Source organism: Platalea leucorodia, assembly GCF_965183815.1.
Source record: "Platalea leucorodia genome assembly, contig: HAP1_HAP1_SCAFFOLD_24, whole genome shotgun sequence".
NCBI classification, from domain to species: Eukaryota; Metazoa; Chordata; class Aves; order Pelecaniformes; family Threskiornithidae; genus Platalea; species Platalea leucorodia.
In genome coordinates this window covers 2,566,395-2,572,394 of record NW_028121458.1, presented here as the reverse complement: position 1 = coordinate 2,572,394, position 6,000 = coordinate 2,566,395, and the positions used below count along the sequence as shown (strand labels likewise).

At 54.0% G+C, this 6,000-nt stretch overlaps 1 pseudogene across 1 annotated transcript; it reads left to right on the top strand.

The window, feature by feature from the left end:
- Positions 1-1,217: 1,217 nt before the first annotated feature.
- On the top strand, positions 1,218-2,177 carry LOC309603239 (olfactory receptor 14J1-like; annotated as a pseudogene). The gene has a single exon. The product of its transcript is annotated as an olfactory receptor 14J1-like (transcript).
- The last annotated feature ends 3,823 nt before the right edge of the window (positions 2,178-6,000 follow it).

Below are 6,000 nucleotides of genomic sequence, written 5' to 3'. Positions count from 1 at the left end.
GCAGTGGAGAGGGGCGTGCTCCAGAGCAGTGGTTCTGTGCTGGGGCAGGGACCCTGCTGCCTGCCAGGGTCAGCTCTCAGCCTGCCCAGGGAGCTCCCCACAGCAATCTAGGGAGAAGCTGTGGGTGGAAGCAGCAACCCTCGTCAGGTTCTGCTTTTGAGAGGGTGCTGCATGGGCCAGGGCTGCTCACAGCTCCAGATCATCCCCAGGATATTTGCAGAGGGTCCTTTTGAAGAAGGACAGCAAGGCAGCATTTACCCGAAGGAGAAGATGGCTGGGTGGGCAGTGGGAGATGGGAATTTCCTTCTGCCTTGTGGAAAAGGCACAGAGACCCCAGTTCTCATTAGCACTTGTCTGAGCTGCTCCTCAGCCCCTGCAGACACAGAAATATCCGCGGGCAGTGCCCTGCTGCCAGGAGGGGTCTGCAGGGCAGAGCTGAGCACACAGTGGGGGGGACTGACTGTTTGAGCAGGGACAGGGAGGAGACCTGGGAACAGAGAACCAGCCCCTGGCAGAGGCAGCTCCAGGCACCAGAGACGTGGGCAGGGAGTGAAAGGGATCTGCTCCCAGAAGAGCCATGGGAAGGTGGGGATTCAGGCACCTCTCTGCCATCCCCTGCACTGCAGACGCCTTCCCTGGAGCAACTCCCTGCTCTCCTCTCCCACCCAGAAGAGCCTCTGTCCCCATGGCCCCAGGGTCGAGGGCATGAGTTACCTCCTGCACAGCTGGACCTCCAGAAAAGAAGCACATGGGTCCTACAATTAATATTTATGTGTGCTTGTGTCTGTGAGGTGGAGAGCACAGCTGGGTATGGAGAAGGCTTCCCTGCATGCCTCTCTGCCTTCCTCTCCTTGCTTCGTTTTTGGTTGTTTTTTTTTTTGAGCATAGCAGTATCCTTTCTTGATTCCCTCCCTGTCAGTGATGCTCTTGCTCTCTGGGGTTGGGGTGGTGGTGCAGGTCAGCTTCTCTTTTAACTATGACTGGGGATCCTTCAATGGAGGTGTCCTCATGGGAACTAGGTGCCCAAGCTGTATTTACAACTGTGAGGTGCCATGTCATTCAGTTGACAGGGTTGGGGACTGAGCTGACGCGTTCCTCATTCAGCTCAGGGAGGGGGGATTTCAATGAGAAATGGCAGAGGATTTTCGAGAGAAGGTTCTCCTAACTTGTTGCTGTCTATTCCTTTTTGGACAGTGCCCAATGCCCAGAGGAAGCAAATGTCCAATGGCAGCTCCATCACCCAGTTCCTCCTCCTGGCATTGGCAGACAAACGGGAATTGCAGCTCTTGCACTTCTGCCTCTTCCTGGCCATCTACCTGGCTGCCCTCCTGGGCAACGGCCTCATCATCACCGCCATAGCCTGTGACCACCGCCTCCACACCCCCATGTACTTCTTCCTCCTCAACCTCTCCCTCCTTGACCTGGCCTCCATCTCCACTACTCTCCCCAAAGTCATGGCCAATTCCCTGTGGGACAACAGGGAAATCTCCTACTTGGGATGTGCTGCACAGCTCTTTTTTTTAATCTTCTTTATCTCAGCAGAGTATTGTCTCCTAACTGTCATGTCTTATGACCGCTACGTGGCCATCTGCAAACCCCTGCACTACGGGACCCTGCTGGGCAGCAGAGCTTGTGTCCACATGGCAGCAGCTGCCTGGGGCACTGGGTTTCTCAATGCTCTCTTGAACACATTCAATACATTTTCACTACCCCTCTGCCAAGGCAATGTACTGGACCTTTTCTTTTGTGAGATCGCTCAGATCCTCAGGCTCTCCTGCTGAGACTCCTACCTCAGGGAAATGGGCCTTCTTGTGGTTAGTGCCTCTTTAATCTTTGGGTGTTTTGTTTTCCTTGTGGTGTCCTATGTGCAGATCTTCAGGGCCGTGCTGAGGATCCCCTCTGAGCAGGGACGGCACAAAGCCTTTTCCATGTGCCTCCCTCACCTGGCCGTGGTCTCCCTGTTTGTCAGCACTGTAATGTTTGCCTACTTGAAGCCCCCCTCCATCTCCTCCTCATCCCTGGATCTGTTGATGGCAGTTCTGTACTCAGTGGTGTCTCCAGCAGTGAACCCCCTCATCTACAGCATGAGGAACCAGGAGCTCAAAGGCATCTTGAGGAAAGTGATTTCAAGGGCTTCTTTCAGGAGGCATAAACTTCCTATCTGTATCCACAAATAACTCCCACGGTAAACCATTCCAGGACTTTACTTTGTGAGGTGTTCTATCATCATTAGCATCACTATGTTTATAATTATCATTATCATCATTATTATTATCACTATCATTATGGCTTCATTGAGCTTTCTCTGTCTTGCCTGTAGCACGTATTTATGTCTGTCTGACACTGGGTCAGTGCTGACTCTCTCATAGCAGATCTTTAATAAATGGCTTCTCCCCAGTGCAGTGCCCGAAGCCTCGACTTGTCTTCCAAAGCTGTTGCCAAGCGTGGTCATGAGCAGCTGCACCCCAAAAGGGCCTGTTGCTCCCTGGACTCAGGAGCAAAGAGCTCAATGTCATGTTGTGACCTGTTAGAGAGCAAGGTTTGGATTCAAGTTTCTAGTTACAGTGGAGATGGTGAATGGTCACTGAGACACATATGCAGGGCTGTCCCACATGGGGGACACATCCCAGGGCTTCCAGATATGGCAGGTGATGTCCTTAAGGATGGGAGTCTGGAGTTGCCTGGGGAGCCTGGGGCATCCCCATGGACAGCGTGTGCTTGGGGTGGGCAGTGACACGAGCCCCACAAAGTGAGAGGTCCCCCACAATAGAGTCACCCAAAGGGAAAGTGCTAAACGCAGGGATCTGTAGGGAAACGAGGACTCTGCCATCCCAGGGGAGGCAGTGGGCACCAAGCAGGTACAAAAAAGGAAGACTGGAGAGTGATTCTTGTCACCCTCAGGCCCAAATGAAGACACCTACCGTCCTTGGGAAAGCACCACAGTCCTTTCAAGCACCTGCCACATCCAGAGACCCCCAGGGAGGCGGATTAGCGGTTATGATCCCCATCCAGGTCAAGGCCCTGCAGGGAGCATGGGGAGGGGGCCAGGAAACGTCCAGCTGCATCAGAGGAGGGGTGGGGAAAATTCAGGTGGCAGCTGATGTGGGCTGGAAATTGCCTGGGGGAGACAAATTCTGGCATTGCGCTCGTCAGCAGTAGTGCCCAGACTGTGGCTACCCTAAAGCATGCTCACGGTGCAGAGCCAGAAGTCCTTTCTGTCCTGGTGCTCCCTGAGGTCTGGGAAGTGGATGAAGCAGAATTGGCATCCCTCACTCCCCACCCCTTAGTGCCATGGTTCCTCCTGAAGCGTGGCATTGAAAGGGAGGTTGGGAACCTTTGCCGGGGCTTGTGCTGAAGGAAGCATGACCCCGTGAGTTTGCTGTTGTCCCTCAGTCCCTGTGCCCAGCACATGCCCTAGAGACAGTCTCCCCCAGCCCATATGCTGGCCCCAAAGTCACCCCCAATCCTGACCCTTTGTGTTTTCCAGCCCTGGCCATTCACCATGGTCCAGGTGTGGGCTGATCATTTAAATGTGACCAGCTCCACCTACACTGGGAGAACATCCAGCCCTTCCCCAACTCCCACATGCCCAGACCCTGGCAGTCCCCTGTCTACGAACCCCTGCCCGGGACACAGCCAAGTCTGGGCAGGGACTGGTGCTGGGGAGGGCTGCCAAAGCAGGAGGGCTGCAGAGGGATGTGGCACTGAGGTCTATTGGGCAGACCGTCCCAGGGGGATGTTTTCCCTCCCCCAAATGCAGCCTGCCCCATTGATGCCTGCACAGCTGGGCTGTGTGGCAGCAGAGCTGTGCTGCTGCAGGGATGGGAATGAGAACAAGAGCCATGATGCTCCAGGAAGCTCCCACACTGCCAGGACCCCAAATGACCCTCAAAATGACCCTCAAACAGGCAGGGCTGTCACCCCAGTCATAGTACTGGAGGGGCAGGCTGAGCTCCAACAGCTCCAGCTCTGCCAGCAGACTCTCTGAAGCCAGAGCAGCTCCCCACAGTCAGGAGAGGACTCACGGCTGCTCGCAGGCTTGGGGGTGCCTTGGGGGTGCAGCCCCTGGCACCACTTCCAGGAGGCCCAAGACACAGAGGCAAGCATCGGTTCCCTGCACCGCAGCCCCTGGTGCCCCCTCTCCTGCGTCACCATCCTCTCTCAGGAGCACCACTGGGTGCATTACTCCCTGCCTTGGTTGAAGGGGAGCTGCTGGAGGTCGTCTCTGATGTCCTCCATGGCCCCTTGCTCTGCCCCAGCACCAGCTCCCATTCACTACCACAGTCCTTCTGTAGGGCTTGTCTCTGCTTGGATCTGGCCACCCCAGCCTGCCTGCATGGTTCCAGAGGGTCTCAGCGAGGCTGTGCTTGGAGAGGAGGTTGTGATTCTCCTTGGTCTGAGTAGGTGCGATGATCTGGCTAGGGATCATGAAGGGAAGGAAGGGACAAGAGACCGTAAAGATAAGCAGCAGTAAGGGGAATTTCTTATCAGGTTAAGTGAAGAAGAAAAAAACCAAAACATATATATATATACTCATACACACACAGAGAGAGAGAGTTTTTTAAACACCTATATACACATATATCACCACGATAGTTGATAAGCAGTGGGTCAGGGGTACAGAGGTTTTCAAAACTCGTCTGGAGAAAGCACTGATGTCCCTGATCTAACCATAAACTTCTCCCTGCTCAGAGCAGACCTTCAGATGTCCCTTCTGACTCAAATCCTGAAGGAAGAAGGGGCTGGACATGGACTCATGAGGAGGGGACACTGCTGCATGTTGAGGTATTGCTGCCATTTATAATCACTGTTTCACTCTGTCCTCAGGGTTACAAGGTGAGGGAGATCATCCTCAGGAGGAGGCTGTGCTTCAAGGGACACCAGGAGTCCTGCTGGTGTGGAGATCCTACAGAAAAGTTCTCAGAAACCCTGCCAGGCATTACAGACCCAGAGAATCACAAAAGAGTTGGGGTTGGAAAGGATCTCTGGAGGTCACCTAGTCCAGCGCCCTTGCTCAAAGCAGGGGCAGCTAGGGCATGTTGCCAAAAGCCATTGGGTCCAGCTGGGTTGTGAGTATTTCCAAGGATGGAGACTCTCTGGGAAACCTGACCCAGTGTTTGACCTCCCTCACATTTAACAAGCGTTGTCTTGTGTTCAGATGGAATTTCATGGGGTTTAATCTTTTTTTCTGTCACTGGGTACCACTGAGAAGAGTCTGGATCCCTCTTCTTCACTCCCTCCCATCAGGGTTTTTTACACTTTAATGAGATTCCCCCCAAGCCTTCTCTTCTCTAGGCTGAACGCTCCCAGCTCTCTCAGCCTCTCTTCATGTGAAAGATGCTCTGGTCCTCAGTCATCTTCATGGCCCAGAGCCAGCCTCGTGTCTGCAACTTCTCAATGTCATTGCACTGAGGAGCCCAGAACTGGACCCAGCACTCCAGGTATTGCCTCACCAGTGCTGAGGAGAGGGGGAAGGATCACCTGCCTCTGCCTGCTGCCCTTCCTAACACAGCCAAGGATGCTGATTGCCTTCTATACCATGAGGGCACATTGCTGGCTGATGTCGCACTTCTTGTCCACCGGGACCTGCAGGTCCTATTCCGTAAAGGACCTTGCATTTCCCTTTGTGGAACTTCATGAGGATCTCCTCTGAACCACTTCTCCAGCCTGTTGAGGTCCCTCGGAATCCCAGTGCAACCCTCTGGTTTATCAGCCACTCCTCCCAGTATCCTGTCATCTGTTAACTCCCTGAGGGTGCCCTTGCTCTCATCCTCCAGACCAGTAAGAGATTAAACAGTATTAGCCCTAATATTGGACCCAGGGGAACACCATTAGTGACTTGCCTCCCGCTGGAGTTTGTGTTGCAGGTCACAAAAGCTGTGAGCCCAGCAAGTCAGCCAGTTTGCCATTGCCCTCACTTTCCCCTTCTCTAGTCCATTCTTGGTCTAGGAGGGTGTTATGGGAGCCTGGCTGAGCAGCTCCACAGCTCCTCTTGCTCGT